Source organism: Molothrus ater, chromosome 4 (assembly GCF_012460135.2).
Source record: "Molothrus ater isolate BHLD 08-10-18 breed brown headed cowbird chromosome 4, BPBGC_Mater_1.1, whole genome shotgun sequence".
NCBI classification, from domain to species: Eukaryota; Metazoa; Chordata; class Aves; order Passeriformes; family Icteridae; genus Molothrus; species Molothrus ater.
Genome location: NC_050481.2, coordinates 3,219,911 through 3,241,019, shown reverse-complemented (window position 1 = coordinate 3,241,019; position 21,109 = coordinate 3,219,911).

Genomic DNA, 21,109 nt, shown 5'->3' with positions numbered 1-21,109 from the left:
TTGAAGTGAAAAAAAAATTTAAAGTAATATGAGTATTTTCTGTAACATGTATTTTTTCTGTTAATGGCTTATGTAGGGAGATATAAGGTTGTATAGAAAGTAATCTTACCCCTTAAGGAGTTGCAGCTGGTCCAATTACTAAAGATCAGGAGCAGGCCTGATGTTAACAGGCCACACCTGTAGCCAATAAGAGCAGTGCTATAAAAGAGTGGATTGGTGGGCTCTGGAGCCACACCTGTAGCCAATAAGAGCAGTGCTATAAAAGAGTGGATTGGTGGGCTCTGGAGCCACACCTATAGCCAATAAGAGCAGTGCTATAAAAGAGTGGATTGGTGGCAGCTGGAGTCAGTTGGCTGCTGCAAGGACCCGGAGCAGTCAGTGCTTAGAGGAGCTGCCTGTGAGAAACATGGAGGAGGTATGGAACTCTGAGGGTATGAAATCCCTGCACTATAATGATAGTAGAACTCTTGGTATATAAGAGAACTAATGGTGACCCTGATGTGATTTGGGACTAAACTATATTGCCCTGTGGATTCGGGGAAACGGGATTTGAGTACTAAACTATTGGCAAAATATATCAATTACAGCTATTGGTGTTTGTTAAATATGAGTGTAAAAGACTTTGAAGATAAGTGCTTTGTAAACTGGGAAAAGCTATAGAACTGAACTAACATTTAGAAATAGATCTGGATATATCTGAACTATAATATGCTCTTTGAGCACTTGTATGACTTGTAGTTCTATGTGAAATGTATAAATGTGTCATAATGTTAATTTATCTGAATATGTACTTCTGGAAATGCTGCAACTCTGTAATTAAGAGAAAAAAGGGGGAATTGTAGGGAGATACAATATAAGGTTGTATAGAAAGTAATCTTACCCCTTAAGGAGTTGCAGCTGAGCTAATTACTAAAGATCAGGAGCAGGCCTGATGTTAACAGGCCACACCTGTAGCCAATAAGAGCAGTGCTATAAAAGAGTGGATTGGTGGGAGCTGGAGCCACACCTGTAGCCAATAAGAGCAGTGCTATAAAAGAGTGGATTGGTAGGATTAGGAGTCAGTTGGCTGCTGTGAGGACCAGGGACAGTCAGTGCTTAGAGGAGATGCCTGTGAGAAACATGGAGGAGTTACAAAGCCCTGAGAATATGGAACCCTTGCATTATAACGATAATAGAACTCTTGATATATAAGACAACATGTTTAGGGAACAATACATGGCATTTTATTAAAATCAATTGTCCTGACATCTATGCATACACATCCCCCTTCATACCAAGAGTAGACTTGGGGGTGGGTGTACTTTGGTTTGGGATTTTTATTTAAGTGTTGAATAGAAGAAGCAATTAATCCTCTAAATCTAATAGGCTGCCAAGACACTGATCTGGAGAGGTTTCATCTGTGACTTTATAGTCCAAATATTTAAAGCATGTTCTTTGCATTTAAGACAAATTTAATTTTTATTTAGCTAGATGGTTTCCCAGTAACAATAGAGTGTAATTGTTGCTTTCATAAACCAAAAGCTTCCTGCTGTGAGCCATTTTCCTTTTTCAGAATGCTGCCTGGAACTTTGGCCTCAGCCTACAGTGACATCTGAGGAGTTTCACATTGAAAATTACATCAGCTTCCTGTTCGGTGTTTGGCAGGACGTAATTGTACAAATATCTCAAGATGTATGTTTTTGCAGCTTGAAGAAGTTTGATAAGGCAATTCTAAATGAGAGGAGGGGCAGCTCAGGTATAGGGCTCAGGGAACAAACAGCTAATCATGTTTCCCTAAGGTAACCTGATGCTTAAAGAGACATAAATTACAATAAGACACTGACAAAATAACTGAGATATTCCCAATAACAGGACATTTTAGTTGACAATTCACAAATTGTGGACAACACTTAAAATCTTTTTTCTGGGGCTTGTAGTGTAAAATCTGTAAAGCTTCTTGGATTTTCCAATCTTGATGCTGAAGTACTTGGTAGAAAAAAAAAATTATGTAGTTTTCAGTGTCTAAGTCTGCAAACACAGGGAGGGAGGGATGGAGGAAGGAAGGAAATGGTTCTATCCGGGAAATGTTTCACTGGTTTTGGTTAATATAATGAAAATTTGATGACCATTTATCAGATCAAATTAATTTTGCAAATTAACCTGTGGCACTACAGAATGTGGATTTTCTTAATTATGGCAATGTGATTTCCATTACCATTCCATTATTATACCATCCTATTTATGACTTTATGGTAATAATTGCAGGGCATAATTTTCACTGATATTATCACACCCCAAAGTGCTCATTTTGCTGCACATTATTTCATAGAAGCTGTTAGGTGCTAAGGTATACTGCAAAGTTTAAGAATGTTTCAAAGAGAGATGAAAAATTAAGAATGTCTAGAGATTATTAATTGGTAGTGTCTAGATGCAATGGTGATTGACTTCTCACATTATAATGGTGAACTTTGGTGTAAGATATGATAGTATTAATGTTTCCCACTGTTTGTCATAGAAAATTAAGTATTTAATTTGGCTAAACTAATTCAGTTCATTTTCAAAGATTAACTCCTCAGTAAAACCTTCTTGAGTGCCTTCAGTTTTCTCTTTCAGAGCTTGAACACAAGTCCATGCAGTTTTCCCCAGCCAGGGCACACCCACACAGGTGAATTAAATTCTTTGCAGTTGTACTGGAGAGTGAATACTGCAAACAGCAGAAAATAAAAACTGCTAAGTAGCATTGTGCTGGTGCAGCACTGTGGTGTGTGCACAAATTATGGTTTCTGGGAGGGCAAGAAAGAGTTTGATGTCTTTTGGTTTAGCCCAAGTGACTGCGACCATCAAATAAAGATGCCACAGAGCTTTAGCTGCTGCAATACCAGCCAGTGCTTTGCAGATTTGTTCAAGTTCTGCCTTTTCTGATTTGAAGAGATTCCATGTTTTACTCACTTCACCTCAGTAGTGCTCATGCTTTTGCACTCCTTAGTAACCACTGAAACCCCCTCAATTATTTTGAATTATTTTGCTGTGAGATGTCCCAGGTTCACAGAATGTTGACTGCAACAGCTTAAAAAGCCAAAACTCTTGTCACATGAAGACCCACTATGAGTGTTTGTTGTAAAGGAACATTATGGCTTCTGAAAAACTCACACAGAAGCAGCAAGGACTACATTTTTAACTGTGGGCAAGGCATAATAATTTTGAGACCCTAAATTTGAGCAAGTAGCCCCTGGCACCAGAGGAATGCCAGTCTTTTTTTTTTTTTTTTCATTTGCAGTGGGCAATTAAAATGCATGAGTCTAGAATCCTCTCTGGGTTTGTGAGATAAAACACCATGAAGTTGATTGGACTGCTTTTTCCTAGCAAAGTGGAGCTTCCCTTTGATTCTGAGTAAAGTCCTAACTCTGTTTGATTATAAGGTCCTGCACAAATCCTCAAGGGAGGTAAGCAGAGGTCCCTGCACGTTGTGTCTGTCATAATTTTCTTATAACAGCTCTATTATGGATAAATCCCTGGAATTCAGCTGTAAAGCTCAGCAGGTCCCCTTCTGATCTCCTTCACATTTGGATAATTAACTGAGCTGTTTGAACAACAGAAACTTTATAATGTTCAGCAGTGGGAGTCTAGCAGCTGATCAGCTTTACCTTCATCAGCACTTGTCATTTTAACACTTGAAGGGTAATGTTTCAGGATGAATATAATCTTCATCAGGAAAAGAAAAGATTTTAAATGTACAGGAAAATAAGGGCTTCAATACATTTGTTATGCAGACTCTAATGCTCCTTCTGTTGCATTGCTCATGTACTCTGTGCTGCTGCCCTAAGAGGATTTAGTCAACCTTGTATCTCCACAAAACAGGCATTGCTTCATTGCAATGGAAAAACAAGTGAAGAATCCTCACAAGAGCATCCCTGACATCCTGAGAAATGGCATGCAGGAAACCTTTGTGCTGATCACAGCAGTTGTACCCAGACAAAACTTAATTTGTTTAGAAACAGTAAAATTAAATAGCTTCCTATTTTTTCTTCAATTCTTTTAATAGTTAAAAATTACCTAAGTACCAAGCTACTCTGCATAGCTGAAGCAAGCAAAGTTGTTGGTTTCTACTGAAATTCAGGTCTATAGGACACTGAAATGGGATCCTAATTGACATTTATTTATTTCCAGCTGCCACAAAGACCCTTTGTAATTAAGAGTGGTTTGTAAATCATGGTGCATTACTTACAAGCCTACTGTTGCAGTAGGAAATTAATAATTATAGTGAGATGTTCTTTTGAGACAGCCAAACGTAACTGGAATAAGAAATATGTTTTAAAATATAGCACAAGCAACATAGGCACAGTGGTTAGAAGTATCCACATTTATTGAAGCAATTTAATCTAAATTTCATGACCTACAGTTTAACCACCAAAATAATCCTCAAAGGTTTATTCATTATTCTTAAGTTTCTGGATGCATAGAGTCCTAAAGAACATAAATATAACCTGACAGGATACTGTAAGTTTCAAGAAAGAAAATTCTCTGCACTGAGATAAATCATTATCTCCTGGTTAAAGCCATTTCCATGGGTGACTTTGTAAGAAGAGGCATTGATTCCCACGAGATTCACAGAGATGGGGTTACAATGCACTAGGTCAGGTCAGGTTGGTGTTTGCCTTCTGAAGAGAATTGTTCAGCATTTGCTTCCTTCCCCCCTGTGACCCCCACAGCTGGGGTAAGAGCAGGCACAACAAATGCTGGGTTGTGTCAGAGTGGCTGATAGCAGAGAGGCTGTTCTGAGCCATTCTTAGCACAAAATAGGCTGCTTTCTGTGAGATAAGTAGAATGCCTTTTCAGTTAAAGAGGTGCCAGTTTCTCCAGGTCTTTATGCTCCTCTGAGAGGTGAACTTATTCTTCAACAATACAAGCAATGTCTAGGCTTGTTAGCATAGCCTCTCATGATAATATTTCTTTATTCTAACAGAGTGAAAGAGTATCTAGTATAGTTAGTCACTCTACAGCCAGGTTAACTTAAATATTTCATTAAGACAGAGGCCATTAAACTGTACCTGCAGTTAGATAAAGCAAAACTCAGTGTTAAGCATATCAGGATTCTCTCTGACACCTTTCTCATATTGCTCTGCATAATTTTTTGTAATACTTAAGGACTATCTCTCATCTCTTTCTTATGAGTGCCTTGTGTTAGAATTGTCTCTGCAATGCTCAACTCAAAAAAAATTGATATACTGAAAGGCTTTAATCACCTATTAGAGCTCAGATAAGCCAATATTAAAACACATTTATGCATGAACAACTAATAACTAATAACTGAAAGAAATTACATGCAACTTGAGAAACCGTTTCTAAATTGTTACTCATTAAAATAAATTATGGTATAATATCCCATTAACAATGCTAGAAATAGAATATAGCAGCAGTTGTGCTGTCAATTTATCTTTCATTCTAGCTTTTTATGGCAGTTATGTTTTGAAAATTATTTGTCCTGATCAGATGGTGTTATGTTTTACCAGCTAATGGCTACACCTCCTTGCAAGCATATCCTTAGAGAGGCATTGGGTTAAACATTAAAACTTACACTTATTAGAGCTAATTGAATGTTATTGTAGTGAACATAAGGAGCTGTTGCTGTGGTTCAAACAATCTGCAAATCTATAGATCCAGTTGCATTGCTATCTAAAGCTTTCTTTCTTGTAGGCCATACAGGACTTGTTTAGAGAGCTGATGTGGAAAAATGAACTGAACACAGACATAAGAGAAACAGCAGATATTTGCTATTATTCTAGTGGAGGTTCAGCTCATTCAGGGAATGTGGCTTTTGAATCAGCTGTGGGCAATCTTGGTACTGTGCATCTTCAGCTGGGTGCCTCACCTGGATTTAGGGACACCTGGACCCAAAGGAGGAGAGCAAACCACCAAATTGGGAGCACACTGATCATCTGCTTGTTCCCAAATATTATGAGTCCTTCAGGATCAGGGCCTGATTGATGGGAAGCTTTTGCTTGAATTCACTAACTCATAAGGACTCAAATATAAAACATGTTTGGGTTTTCTTGCAATCCAATCACGATTTACCACTTCTTTCTTTGTTGTTAAACCAGGGTCTCAGGTGCCAACACAACAAGCAGACAGGAAAAATGATTTTTCATTTTAATCTGAAATGAAATGAATTATTTCAATTATCTATATTTCAATACTATTATTCTAACTTTATTTTATATTTCTTGTGGTTTAATTCTTAGTTTAGTTAATTCCACTGCCTCAAGCTGTTTCTGTAAAGGATAACTGAAGCTTAAATTGTGGAGAGGACTACTCTATGCAGTGGAATCAGAGAATTTTCTGAAGTGACATCAGGACTGAGCTGACAGAAAATATGACTGAAAATCTTCCAATGTTTATAGCTAAGCTTCTCCTTCATTAGACTTATTTCTGTTTATTAGGGAGCATTTGGCACCTACAGGAATGGCTATAGATTTGTTCTCCTGGGTTTCCCAAGCAGCTGCTCGATGAGTGGAGCTGGGGATGTTGAAAGAAGCTTGCTGTCCTCTGCTCCTCCTTTTGCCATGATCTCTGCCTATTATAGGCATGATTGCACTACTGACTCTGCCCTGCAAAGCCTTGACTTTGGGGGCTAATAAATGTTTTCCTGTTTTCACCCCGGCTTTAAATATTTGTCTCTGTTCGCCTGTGAAAAAGTGCCTGCCCTTCAGGAGTGTGTGGCATACAAATAATTAGTGCTTGTCAAGGAGGGAAAAGGAGAAAGGTGAGAAATGCAGTGCACATCTAAAATGAAATTGGGAGTCAGAGACATTTGGATAAAAACCCATAAATGTAAAAGCTGCAAAAAAATTTCTATTTTCAGTGACATTATAAACTAGAATCTGCCTTGTGTTTCTGCTTTTTTTGGAGGAGGCTGTACTATTCAACTGTACAAGTAAATTTTTTAGGTTGCACTTTAGAGACTTAATGCTGTAGAATATCTATCTCTTTGCTTCACTTATTGTTTCTCTGAGGGGTTGCTACAAAAGGCAGCAAAAACCCTTTATACCAGAAGCCCTCTGTCATATAAGTTATCTCCTTCCATCCATAGTACTGCTTTACAGGCTGAAATAAAAAGTAGATAAAAAGAGTTAGTACCATTAGATGAACCCTCTCAATCTCTTTTTTTCCTGGGGAAAAGGAACTGAGGGAAGAAGGTCATTGTTGTTTATTTTAGAAGTTATTAAACCTTTGTTTTATTTGTGTTCAGTACAGATTACTGAGACTTAAAAGTTTGGAAACCTGGAAAGAAAAGGAGGGGCCTGGAAAAATACAGGCAAGAAAGAGAGAAGAAATGAAGTGAAATAAAGAGGAATACACTAAGAAGGTAAGATAAAAAAATGTCACGAGTGCATCTATGTCAGTGTGAATTATTAAAAGCCTTCTCTCGCTTCTCAGAATTATTCCCAAACTTTCTGTTACATGAATACATTCAACCACTGAAATTTATGAATGATCATAGTGAAGAATTAAGGCTGATCTCCAGCTGCAGCATTCCTGATGTCAAAGCTACGTGGTATGCTCCTTAGTTCCACTAAATCTTTGCCAGTTTTTGCACAAATTTGTTAGGTTGTGTAGTGCATTGCATAAGACAGAGATGACAGGATTGTTAAGGTTCGTCATCCTGAGTTCCGTTATTATACATGCACAATTCTTTTTTATCCATTATTATATTGCTTTCTTTTCCTTCTAGGAGGCTCAAAGTGATTGAGGCTGGAACTGTGATGATTCCAATAATTTTAAATATCTGACCTGAGACAAACAAGATCTGATTTTTTTTGGCATTCCATGTCCTGCTAATGAGCTTTCAGCTACATCTGGTTTTCTGGGCAGGTAGGACACTTTTCTGTTTGAGGTACAGGCTGCATTTCTTTGAGTACAAAATGCAATATAGCAGCCTCCTTCCACATCGGATCATGGTCCACCTGCTGAGCCATTAGAGTTCCCAATTCAAAATCCAGCCCTTCACCCTGTGATCCATGGGAAAGCATAACTTTGGCTCCATATTTCCTCCCTGATGCTTGTCCCAGCAGTCAGAAATAAGCTACTGTACATAAGGCTGTGGAGGAATCCTCCCTTTTTAATCTCCTTTCATGAGAAGTTCTCTGCTTCTCCAAGGAGGGAAGTGGTTGATGTCAGGTCTTCAGATCTAAACAGCTGCCTACCAAGCCTGGCACTCACTGTTTTAGCTAAGTCAGTATTTTGGCTTTCATGTATTCAGGATACAAGTGTTTTTGACTTAGTTTTAGCTATTGGCCTTTAGATCTTTAGAAAACCAGACTTCAAACCTCTGAAGCAGAGTAATGTAAAAGGAGACATTTGAAGTAGCCACTAGAGGAAAAGTGTGATTTAAATTAATTCCCTGAACCAAAGAATAACTGTACAACAGAGAGAAGGAATTTCACACATTCACACACACATATTTTTCATTATTGCTATCTAACCAGAAGTGAATCCTTTCCCTTTCTTGATAACCAAGCCAAAAATACTGTCCCGACACCATATTCCTCCAGCTCATCACACTCCTGTGTCCTATTTCTTCATGTGCTCCATTCAGGTCAGAGATGGAAAAAAAACCTGTTTTTCATTGCCCTGACAAGCTGTCATTCAGTTCCTGGGGTGAATGGTAGCATGATGCCAGCTTAACAGATAAGGAGTTGTTTACATTTCTAGTAATTTTAATTGAATGTGTTAAATTAATAGACACATTCCAAGACAAATAAAACCAAGATTCCAATCCAGTAAAAAAAGCGTTTCAAAGTCACTTGGTATCCATAGCCAGATTTAACTGCTGCAGAAATGAGACTGAAGAGGTATCTGCAACCTCATCTTTGACCCTGTGTCTATACAGCCTCTACAGCACTAAAGAAAGCATTCAAAATACCATTTTTACAGCTAGAATTTGCTTTTTTGACATTAAGCTGCAAGCAGCATTTTTTAGAGCAGCTAAAAGGCCATCTCAGCATACAGCATTCCTTGCTTTTGCAGCCCTTGGGTTTAAAGGGAAGAAAATGTTTGACCTCTTCTTTACTTTTTTTTTTTTGCTGCTAGAGAAACATTCCATGGCTGCTAGATATTTGGCATTGGTTTAGTTGGAAAACCAGCTTGGATAAAGTAAAATGCTGGCTTTTCCTTTCTTTTTAACATGTTCTTATGGCATATTTTCTGTATAACCAGTGGATACTTTGCCAAGTTAGGATTAGGATTGAAAAAATAAGGTTCTGTGAAACCAAAGACCAAGAGGTTATTAAAGTAAGAACTTGGCTAGTACCTCTCCAGGGAACTGCAAAGTATTACTGAGCTATAGATAATGCAGAAAGGATAAGAATCCTTATGGAAAACATCAAGGTCGTTTGGTTGGGGCAGTAGAAATATCAAAAGCACAGTACAATATAACTCAAATTCTACTGCTGGTATAAATTAGTATTCAAAGCAAATCTAAATTGTATTTTCTGTAAATTCACTTTCTGTCCATCCAAAAAAAAAGAAAAGCCAAAAACTCAAAAAAAACCCAAGCAAATAAACCCAAAACAAAAAGAAAACCCACCCCAAAATAAAAATTATAAAAACCAAAAAACCACAAAAAAATTCCAACCTCACAGCATTGATATTATGCTGGTGCCAGTTTTTCACGTCTCCTTTGCAATTGGAGCTGGAAGAGCAGAGGTTGTAATTTCACACTGTTGCTGTCTGCAGACGTTTCCCCTTTAATTATGGAGAAATTCTGGTTGTTAGAATACACTGAGCTCACATTAGCAGCCCTTCTTTTGGAAGGTTCTGCAATATTCCACAGAAGATTACTTCCACAGGAGTGGATCTTTCTTCCCTTTCTGCTGCACATTCTTTTTCTGTGGGTGCTCTTCCACACACAAATCTCCCTGCTGCTGCTTAACAGTGACTGTTTCCAAAATAACACCTGCTTTTTGTTTTGGTTTTTTGGTTTTTTTTGTTTTTGGTTTTTTTGTTTCTTTAAATGATGTGGTAATGGAAAGGTAAGCAAACAAAAAAAGCAAGAATCCCCTCGAATCTTACTGCAATAGCCTCTAAGTGCTTTTATATTTCAATACTGGAAAACAAATGTTAATATTACAGTAACCTGAGTTTAACCTCAGAACGCTGCTGTAAGGGGCAAATATATCATTATCTCCCTTTACCAGTGGTAGCCTGAAGCAGAGAGAGATTTTTGTGTGTCTGGCCCAAGGTCATGTAGAAATGCTTTAGCAGAAGTATAATTAGATGCAAGATCTCCTGAGTTCTAGTCTAATATTTAATAGCTGTTGTCCTTTCTGTGCTCTTAATGGTAATGGGAGGCATTTATACCTACCTAGGAGAACACTAGCCTGAAGAAATGGTTCTTTTCCAAGAATGGCAGACAAGGATTTTTGTACTGTCTGTGATGGCTTTTCTCGACCTCAGCACACAGTTAGCGAAATTTTTCTGGGCTTAAACTCGGTAATAAAAAAATCCAAGGGGTTGCAAAGTGCAATTCAGCAGGGCCTGTACACAGCATTGTGAGGTTCCAGCTTGCTGTTGCTGCAGTGTTGTAAGTGATGTATATTCTGTTTAGAAATAGAGAGGAATTTTTTTTTCCTGCTGTTTTTGGCTGCTGGCCTTTTATCAGTCCATTTTAGGGATAAGAAGTCAAGCAGGTTACTGGGGGTGTATGCAGCAACAATGTGTGTGATACTTTCTGCAGTCAGCTAATTTCTTCAGGGCCACAAAAGGTAAAATGCCCCCTTGCTCTTCTGAAAGCTAACAGAGAGGAGAAACACAATTATTCATCGTCAGAAAGATGTGGCAATAGATGAAATCAGAGAAGGAGACTTGTTCATTCTTTTGCTGTTGTTTTCTCTTGTCAATATTATTTGTCTGTTTTCTGTAGCAATGCTTCCAAGGCCTCTGTCCTGCCAGAACTGGCAGAGCACAGGGGGACACTTCACCCATGTATTGCATTTATTCTACCATAGGTGCTCACCTCCATGTGGTCCCACTATGGACTGAACTACAGCTTTCAAAGCTCAAATATGTGTTTTTAGTATTTATCCTTCTGATTCCTGTATCCTTCATTAAAATGAGTTTTATGTACCAAAGATATACATGCAGGGATGTCACAGAAGGATTCAGATCTTCAATTAAGATTATATGGGAAAAATAAAATCAGTCTTAGAGGGGCAAAGTACTTCTTTGAAGCCTCACTAAGTTGCTTAGAAAAAAAACCCCAAACAGCTCTGAAGTCTCTGTATATCACAGTAATATCTGTATTGCAAAAGATTGCCAGTTACATGGAAATTAGGTTTTTGTTCAAACACAGCAAGTGATGCAGTTCCACTAGTGATGCTGAGCATGGAAACATCTGTATAAGATCTTTCTGAGATGTGAGGCAGTATTAAATGCTGGGTTTTTTGTTGATTTTTTAATTTTTCCATTGTTCCAGTGCCGCATTATTGAACTTAAGTTCACTGCTATTCCAAAATGTCTCTCTTCATGAAATTCAGCAATGGTGACAAAGACGGGACCAAGCTCCTTACATAAGACATGTTACAAACCAAATATAGGTTGCTATAACCTACTTTCTAATAAAAGTCCACAGGAAAAAAGGTGAATGACACAATTTATTTGTCCTTGCTGAATCCAGAAAAGACATAATTCTTTAGTAACGTCACCCAATAGATGGCAGCAGCATCTTTATAATGAAATACTCTTTTAGCAAGTACAGAGACGTTTGGGATGAATTTCAGCTTCTGCCTGCCAATTGACAAAAGAAATATGGTACTTTTTCTTTAAGAAGTAGCATTAAAGGAAAAACATAGCAAAGTGTATTTTTTCTAATGGACTTTTGTCAGTTCTACTTAATGCAACCAAAATTTCATTCACTGGAAGTGCTGCTATTCACACTAATCAAGAAGACAGAGTACAGGTTGAATGGTTCCAAATAGTCATTGATTCCTGACTGCAAAATACCTTGTTTCTCTTTATTGAACAAAAGCTGCAAGAGGAAATCTCCATCCCATTATGAGAAATACAGGAATATGTCTGCAAACAGTGCACGTGCATGTGAATATACATGGGTGTGCACACACACAAGCAGGCAGTCTTCAAGCTGTCAATTGACAGAAAAAAGAAAAAAAAACTTGTAGGACAAAACATTTTAAACATGCTGTTGTTCCATAGCTATTATTTAAGAAAGAAAGATGAATAGGTCTGTATATGGAAGCTAGGAAAGATGAATCTGCGTAGACAAAGATGAACACTAAAAACATGGACATGTCAAGATCAAATACAATTCAATTCACAAATAATTCATATATTTGACAACAATTGTTGCCTAATTTAGTGGAAAACTGAAAGTCAGGTGACTGATTTTCACATTTTGTTTTAAGAAAATACTTCAAACTCATTGATCATTCTGTATGCCAGCACTGTCATATTCAGAGCAAAAAAGGTTCCTGGTTGGGAAGTAAAAAAAAAAAAAAGGTTGCTGAACACTTCCAGAATAATCTTCTCTTTCTCAGTTTGAAAATGTAATTAATTCATTAGATGCCTATTTACCAGATGTAAATATTATGGGTGCTTGTAATTCCTGATTCTGAAAATAACAGAATGTGGTCACCAGAATCACCTCACCACACACATAGTCTGTTATTATTGTCTCAGCAATAACAGGACATCTTGAGGTAGACTGTCATTAAAACAATCCTGTTTGCACTTCTGGAAAATGCGCTGTATATCTTTACATGTTTCTTTATGGTTTTTAGAATAAATTGGCTTTTTTTTTAAAGACGGTAAAATAAATTAAACTGCAATTTGAAAAGAAAGTTATGTAACTCCCTATCAGAAGAGCAAAGCCTTCTGTCCAGCATATCCTGTGACATTTTATGTCCTTCCCCCACTAAAATACCTTGACTTTGAACAGGGCACTTTGCATTAAGCAGAGGAACCCCTATGCACCCATAATTACAGGCAGTTGTTAATTTTTATAAGCAGTGCATGATTTTGGAATAATTAAAACCGTGAAATCCATTCTGCAATACTGTTCTTATTTGAAAGAGGAATTTTAAAATTAGGATAATTAAGGTGAAAATCTGATAACCTCCTCTCTTATTGACAAGCTAAATCACATAAAGTAAGAGCTGGCTGAATTCTCTGTTCTTTTGAAATGCTCTCTAAAAAAATTGGTGAGCTATAGTTCAGACTGATGCTTGATGCCTAATTAGTTGTGTGTGGAACTGCTGTGCAATGATTGTAGCAACATGTAAACTAATAGCTGTTATATGTTATATTTTTACCTTTTGAATATAAGCATAGGAAATGGAAAGGGCAATTGGAAGGAAGATGAAATTAGGATTTGTGAAATTTTACAAATATATGGTAGGGGACCTAATGATCATCCATCTTCTGTGGCCCATCTTCTAGGAAAGCTGTGGCAAAATTACTGCTAAGGAGTTGCAATGGTAGAGCAACAGAAGAGCTTTCATACCGGAGGAGACTACAGTTCTTTAATGAAGGAAAGGGCAGATTCGTTTGGGGACTATTTGCAAGTGTCCTTGCCTGGTTGTATTGATTTTGGTACTGCAAATACCATTTTAGCTCCCCAAGAGGTCTTTAAATGAAGACAACACAGAAAGGTGTAAACACCCATTTTTTCTCAGTTTAAGATCTGTACCTTCCCTGATGAATCTTCTAGACATGATGTAGCATTCTATTTGTACAAAAGAGTGAGAGTAATTGCTTTGGTTGGCGCCAATCCCACCAAATTTTGAGCACTTAATTGAAAATCCTAATTAGCAGTGTAGTTGTCCTGGATTCTTGTATAAATCAATAGAGAGGAGCTTCTGGAGGGCAATTCAGGCCTTCCATTAACTTTGTCACTGCAGGACAAGCAGCCTTTCTCCACTAAGTCTTAATCATATTTTTACTAACAGATGGTGGTTATGTTGCTTCACATTATAGGGGTGAGGTTCAAAGTTTTAAAAACCAGACTCTTAAATTGGTTCATTTTTCATTTTCATGCCATGGCAGAATTTTTTATTTCCTCTGTCTCCCTTTTCTACCAGTCTTTATATTGACCAGCTCTTAATGTTTGGGTGAACGTACAGGAATCAAATCTCTGATTCAGAACATGATTTCCAAGAAATGTTACAACATTGGTCCTTTAAAACATCTGAAGAAGTCCAGTCTGTTCTTGAAGATCTTTAAACAGTGGCATGAAAGGTAATGGATAGCTGCTCTCTGCCTTGAACTGAACTCTTTCATAACGTTCCTTAAAGTAATTTGTATTTCTCCTTGATTTTCTATGAATTTTGTCATTCTGGTTTTTATATGGACGCTGAATTCTCTCTCCCATTCCCAAACACAACGTCACTGCAGACAATGACCTGTGAGGGATTAATTTGCTATTTTTGAGCAATTACTTTGCTCATTTCTTATGTTCCCTACTTCAGATTCCCTGCAGGTATCAAAGCCTGGAGAGTCTTAGACCTGAAGACCAGAACTGCAGACAGACTCGACAAGATACTGACATCCATCTCAGCTCAATGTTCAGCTGGTGAGATCACAAATTTTCTGTTCCCTGCCTTTAGCACTGAAAAAAGTAGTGCTTTAGTTTTGATGTGAGTGTTTTGAATTGGTTGGACTAGGCTGGGCTTTCACTCTCAGGTCTGGCTCAGGTTGCTTGAAGTGGTACAGGCATTTTTTTTTTTTTTCTCTTAACAAAAGCAACAGAACATTATTTTTAGGTGCCTAAAGGGTTGGCTGAGTCACAAACCAACCCATGTAATCAGCTTCAGAACTTAATAGCATTCAGGTGAACAGGGGTGCAGACTGCAGGATAAAGGAAAGTCAAATGCACATTACAGCTCCCTTCAGCTCTGCAATCAGACCTGTATTTATTATTTCTCAGGATGTCGTAGTCCAGCATTTATAAAAATTTAAATATTAATTTTAGAAGTCTTAATTATGGCAACCAGAATAGTTCTGCTCAGTCCCAAAAATAATATAGCAAGAAGCTATTAGCAATTTACCTGATTGAGGAACAGGTAGAGGTTTAATTAGAAATGGAAAATATAGTTTGTTTCTATTTGCATAGTAAGTAGGAAAGGAATTTGCTTATTTGAGGGAAGTTTTTACTTCTTTTTCATTATTGAAATAATAGGCTATCAACAAATTCACAGAAAACAATGTTCAATGGATGAAGAAAAACATATGATTTGCTGTGACAAATTCCAGATTCTTGTCTATTTTATCTGTAAATATCAGATAAACAGATTTCAGTATGTAAACAAAGTCTTTTTACAGTCATCCATTTTTTTCATGCACGAAAATAAAATAATGTACTAATTTGTTTCTCAATGAAAATCTCATTGCAAGCACATCCTGCACTGGCAAGTGAATACTTCTTAGCTTTCTATTTTTGTCTCAAACAGTGGTTGTGCAATCAATTTGCAGTGGGATTTCCTGTCTTCCCATGGCTGCTATGGAGCTCTCCATACTGACGCTCAACAGCAACCCAGCTGAAATGCATTGCTTTTAATTTCACTGTTATTACTAACAGCAGCAGTCCAGAAGACTGTGCTATCATAAGTACAGGGGAAAAAAAAGTTCATTGATAATTATTGTTAGAATGGAAAGACTGAAGTTGTGATCTGATCAGACTGGGCCAGGTCCCCCAGGTCCTGCTGTGGAGACATCTCATTACAAGTAGATCAAACAAAACAAGAATGTCTGCTTCTCATTTTATGTGAGTACTATAAAATTTAAATAACTTGTTTTACATCCCAGAGAAGAACACTTGTTGATTTTTAACTACACTGTTAATTCAGATATTTTCCCTCCTTCATGCCCTGCATTGAACTCAGTCATTTTCCTCTCATCTTTAAGGAACACAGAACATGAGCTCTTGTTCTCTTTCTCTTCTTTTCCTCTTTTTTTCCCCCACCACTCCTAGTTTTCAGTATTTGCCTTTCAGGATGTCATTCACAAGCCAATGACCCTTTCTTTGAGTTGCCAAAGTTATTATTTGTCTGAGCTGGTGTGAGAACTGTTTCAGTACTTCCCATTAGTCTTAATTTACCTTTGATAGATACAGGGGAACTGTTTCATGATAAAAAATCTGGTATCCATCTATCCAGTGTAGATATTTGCAGTACAGTGAACACTGAGAAATACTGTAAAAACTGGTGTTCAGTGCTCTCTCAGAGAAGATGCATATTTATTTACCCATTTTTTCCGAAGAGAAACTCTGCTTGAAGGAAAATGGTTCTAATATTCTGAGTGAGTTTTCTCTCCAAAAGATTCAATACAGTGGGACTTGAGGGTAGGGAAAAGAAGACCAAGCAGATTAAATACTTTCTAGCTTGGCAATTTTGTTATTTTCCTGAGACTGGAATTCAAGTAGTAGTTTGTTCTGGGAGGGAATCACTTCCCACATTCTGCAACTCTTATTCTAGCAAGGTAGACTAAGACTTGCAGCATGTGAGAGAAAACAGTGAGTGGGGGACACTGGAAAATGGAAAACTGAGGTTCCTTCTTCAAAATGAAATCAGCTTCTTTGTGTGCCAACAATAGACAGCTGGGCTTTTGCATTGCTTTTTTCCATCATGGCCATAAATTTTCTTCTGGGCATGAGATTTTTGGTGGCTTTTGGTGGTTGAGTTTCTCCGTGAATGAACAATTTCTGATGAGAACATTTAACTGGAGAGTTTCTTACTGGCTGAAGACACTAGAGGGGGTTACTTGAGAGCTGTACAACATCATGCTCCTCCCTTAAAAAAAAAACTGTGGTCAATTTTATTTATTTATTTTTCTGCAGCTGAATTAATCAGCAAAGATTCAGTGGAAATGGTGACAGTAAATTGCATAAGCTATGTGTTGCCCCAAGCCTGGTCTAAATTAATCTTCTCTGAGCTGTGTGTCCTGAATTTAGATCACCATACTGGCCTTTCCTGTAAATATTGTAGAAAATGTAGAATACAAATACCGTGTGAAATACAGCACCAAAATAAACGATCTGTTGCCTGATCTTTAACACAAAACTTTCCTCATAAAAATTGAAGGAGGCTTTCATGCTTTTGGAAATGGTTTCTAATGATCCCTCATAAATTAATCCCTCTTTCTGGAAGTAGAAACCACGTGGACATTGTTTATTGCCTTCAAAAAGTGGTGTGCTGTACAATTTACACCACTGGTCAGAAAATCACATCAGGACTGACAAAGCTGCATCTGTTACCAAGATTAGTTTACACAGCTCTCACTTAGGGTGGATTTCTACTTTATCCAGGTGTTGAAACAACTCAGCAATGAAAATAGACAGAGTAAATATACCATCAAAAATTAAAAAAAAAAGAAATAGTCACCAAAACCCAAATGGCTTTCTCTGACAGTGCTGAATGTACCATCTGTTTCCATTGCATTATAAATTTATATAGGAAATTGCTATGCAGTGCTATTTCTGGGTAGCTTCTCATTTGCATTTGCTTTTGTTAAAAAATGGGCCCAAGTGAAAACCAGCAGGCTGAAACCCACTGGACTTTGGAAGGAAGCATTCAAACCAGCCTGGGGTGGTTCAGCCTGAACCTGGACCCACAGCTAAATGGTGCAGCTGCCCACGTGTGCATCCCGTGTTAAAACACAGCTTTGGATCCAGGCACCCCATGGCCCATCAGATGTTCAGGCTCCTGCTCCAAACTGTCTGCTTTTATTTCACAATTTACTTGAACAATTGACTCATTATGATGACACAAGGCTTAGCACCCAGCTATGTTAAAAAAATTAACCAAAAAAACCCAAAACCATAAAAAATAATCAAATAATCATTTGACTCAGGCAGCCAATGTGCAATTGCAGCAATAAGGACAGTTCCAAAGTGCACCAAGAGTACAAACTCAGTTGTCTTCGATTTGTTCAGTGCAGTAAAATTAAATTACTGGAACGCAGAAGGATAAGCATTTGCCATGGCCATGATTGTGATTAATCTCAATGTAAATCACCATCCAAAGCAACCTTTCATCCTGTGGCTGGAGGAAACTGAGTTACAGCTTTCTAACCCTGTATAATAGTCCAAATCACTTGCAGGCAGAAATGGAAAAGCCAGAGAGCTTGTCAAATCTACATTGGTGACATATTGTCTCTGTTGGACTCAGTGCTGGGCAAGAACAGATGTAGATGAAACTCCTCTCTGACATCCACTTCTTTCCCTGCATTATCAGTTTTGCATAGACCTAAAAGGCAAAAGATGCAGAGCCAGCTTCAGAAGGTAGGTGTCTGTGGTGGATATGTCTGTCTCCATAAGGAGATGTATTTGTGGAGCAAGCGTTTTCCTGTCCTTTAATAAGACTGAAATAATATTTTTATTTTGTTTAGTTGTCTCCATTCATTGTTAATTTTATGGGCTTCTGAAAGGAAGAGGAAGGAGAGTTCAGCAAAGATTGAATTTGCTCAAAGGAAGCTCTTGCTGTACTATTTGAGCACGCTGTTGTGTAGGGGTGCTAGAATCAGTGTGAATGCAAAGCTTCCTGTGCTGTCAGTTTGCATTTTTGGTAATCAGAAAATTTTTTTCAAAGATACAATCAAAGCAATGTTGAACCCCTCTCACATCTGTGGGGTGCAAAGGATTGTTTGCACAATTTCTGAGAGACATGGCAATAATATCCACACTTCTGCAGACCAGTAGGAAATGTAATTTTGACTGCAGGCTGGTGATATACACAAGATGTGGGCTCCTGCTGGCTTACCACAGGAAAATTTGGATCCATCATTCCATATTCTGGGCTTAAACAGCAGCCTGGGAGTCACTGGGTGTTAGACTCCACTTGTGTCTCCAAGGCTGGCAGGACAAGCAAGGAAAATGTTCATTTGTTGTTCCTATGTTCTCCATCTTTTGTCTGTATAGACCTTAAATATCTGGGTTCTGGTATAATGTTGCATTATATGTGGTAATGTGAAAATCCAGATAAATACATAAATAACAGATATTTGGAATTCACTCCTTTACATTCAGTAAAAGGTGCTGGTTACTTCTCTATATTATTTGTTAATGAACTGGAATTTTTCCTTGTAAAATTCTCAACTGGCATTTGCTTGTTGATCAAGCCACTACTTTTTTTAACATTTTGAGGTTGTATTCACCAACAATTTGGTATTAATGGATGTACATTTTTTTTACACTGCCATGCCTCACTGATAGATTCCCAGAGAAGGAAGAGATCAAAATTAATATATTCATTGAGAAACTGCAGAATTAAGCCTGCTATACATTTACTCCAAAGAACCTGAAAGTATGGAAGGCAGTGAATCTGGAAGCAGGACTATGGTGAATATAAGGTAAAATCAGCATTTGTTGTAGATGGTGGATATGTTATGTTGTAGATATGTAATGTTACAAATTATTGTGGATAAATTGGAAGTTTAATTTAGCTACAGGTTTGTCACAATATGAGGGACCTCAGCTGTTTGACTGAAAGCTGTAATCCCAAATGGTGTTGAAACTGCTGTTGATTTTAATGTTGCTTATGTGTAGCTGGGTCACTGTCAGCTTTTACAGCACACTGCACCTGTACTTTCTGAAACCCGTGCTTTATAATCTGCCTTCTGGACAATACAGTGTATGGCAGCATCACTTTATGACTCCTTGCAATCTATGAGATAAATTCCTGTTTGGGAATTGTCCTATCCTATTTTAGCCATATCTACAGGGACAAGGATGCAGTCTGCTGCAGAAAACAACCTGGTGGTGTTTCTGCATTTTTGTGAAGCTGTGTCTGGAGCCACAGGCTGGGCCTGCCTTGTGTCCTTACCGTGGCTTGCTCTTGCTCAGTTGTGTCCCTTGAAGTGTCTGCACTGACATAGCCAAAAGAGATGAACATCAGAGGAAGAGCTGGGTTTGGAATGCACTTTATAGGGCTTTCTTTGTAGGCACACTGGGCAAAGGAATCCAGAAAAAAATCTTAACAGACCTTTTCCTCTTTAGAGTGTGCACTTGTCCCTTGTTTGAATGTTTTTCCACAGTGGTATTACTGTGCTGCCTGAAAATGAACAGATTGTTTGGGATCCCCAAGGATCTAAGTCAGAGGGCCAGAAACCCTTCAAGGGGACAAGAGGACACAGGTCTTGTGAACATTTAATTAAGTTACATTTATTATATTCCAAATTCTTTTGGATCAGAGAGCAGGAAAATCATTCTATATCTGTCTTTGAGCTACCTATCTCCAAGCAATAAATGCAGGCCCTGTCTGTGTCCATGCCAAGTAAAGTTTTAGACTATTTTTCATATTTTATGCTGTACATTCCTTTAGACATAAATGAGGAGTGTTTGATTGTTGACCAGGACTTCAGATCTCCCCCCACAGTGTGGACTTTGGGCTCAGATCAGATAGCCAAAGATTGGAGGTTACAAATTTCAAATTTCAAGTAAACATTCTTGTGTTTCCCTCTTTTTTTTTCTTCTTTTCTGTCTAAATGTTAGTTAGAAAGGCCAGTGAAATTTTGCTTTGTGAGGCATGAAATTAAAGCAAACAAACCTGATATCTCATCACAGCTTTAACAATGAGTGAAAAAGTTGCTAAGTCTGAAAATGTAATGGACTGAATAAACAGAGGAGCAATGATTACAGAAGGTGAATAAATTCAGAGGTTTGCTGCAAAAATGGCAAAACATACAATGAAATATTTCTAGTGCAATTATGTGCCTTTTTAATATATTCCTGATTGGTGATTTATTCAATTAAATATACTATGGACTCTGCTGAGTATACTTTTGGAAGGACAGAACATTAGAAGACTTTTCCCCCCTGCCCCTTGATTGTTTGTACAGAGCCCTGAGAATAGCTATGTATTTAAATGTATAACAATATCAGCCTATCTTATTTATTTATTTGATGAAAACAAATCAGTTTCTGTCCCCCTTTTCAGAGTCTTACAATAACCAGCACCTGAATGTTATTAAGGACTCATTTCACAACAGAGACAATGAGTAAAACAGAGAGTAAATTAATTGTCTGGGGTCACAAAATAGAATCAATGACTGACATGTCAATGAAATCAATGCACAGCAGCTTCTTTTTAATGTAAATGCTATTGCATCTTTTAACCTGATACCGTCC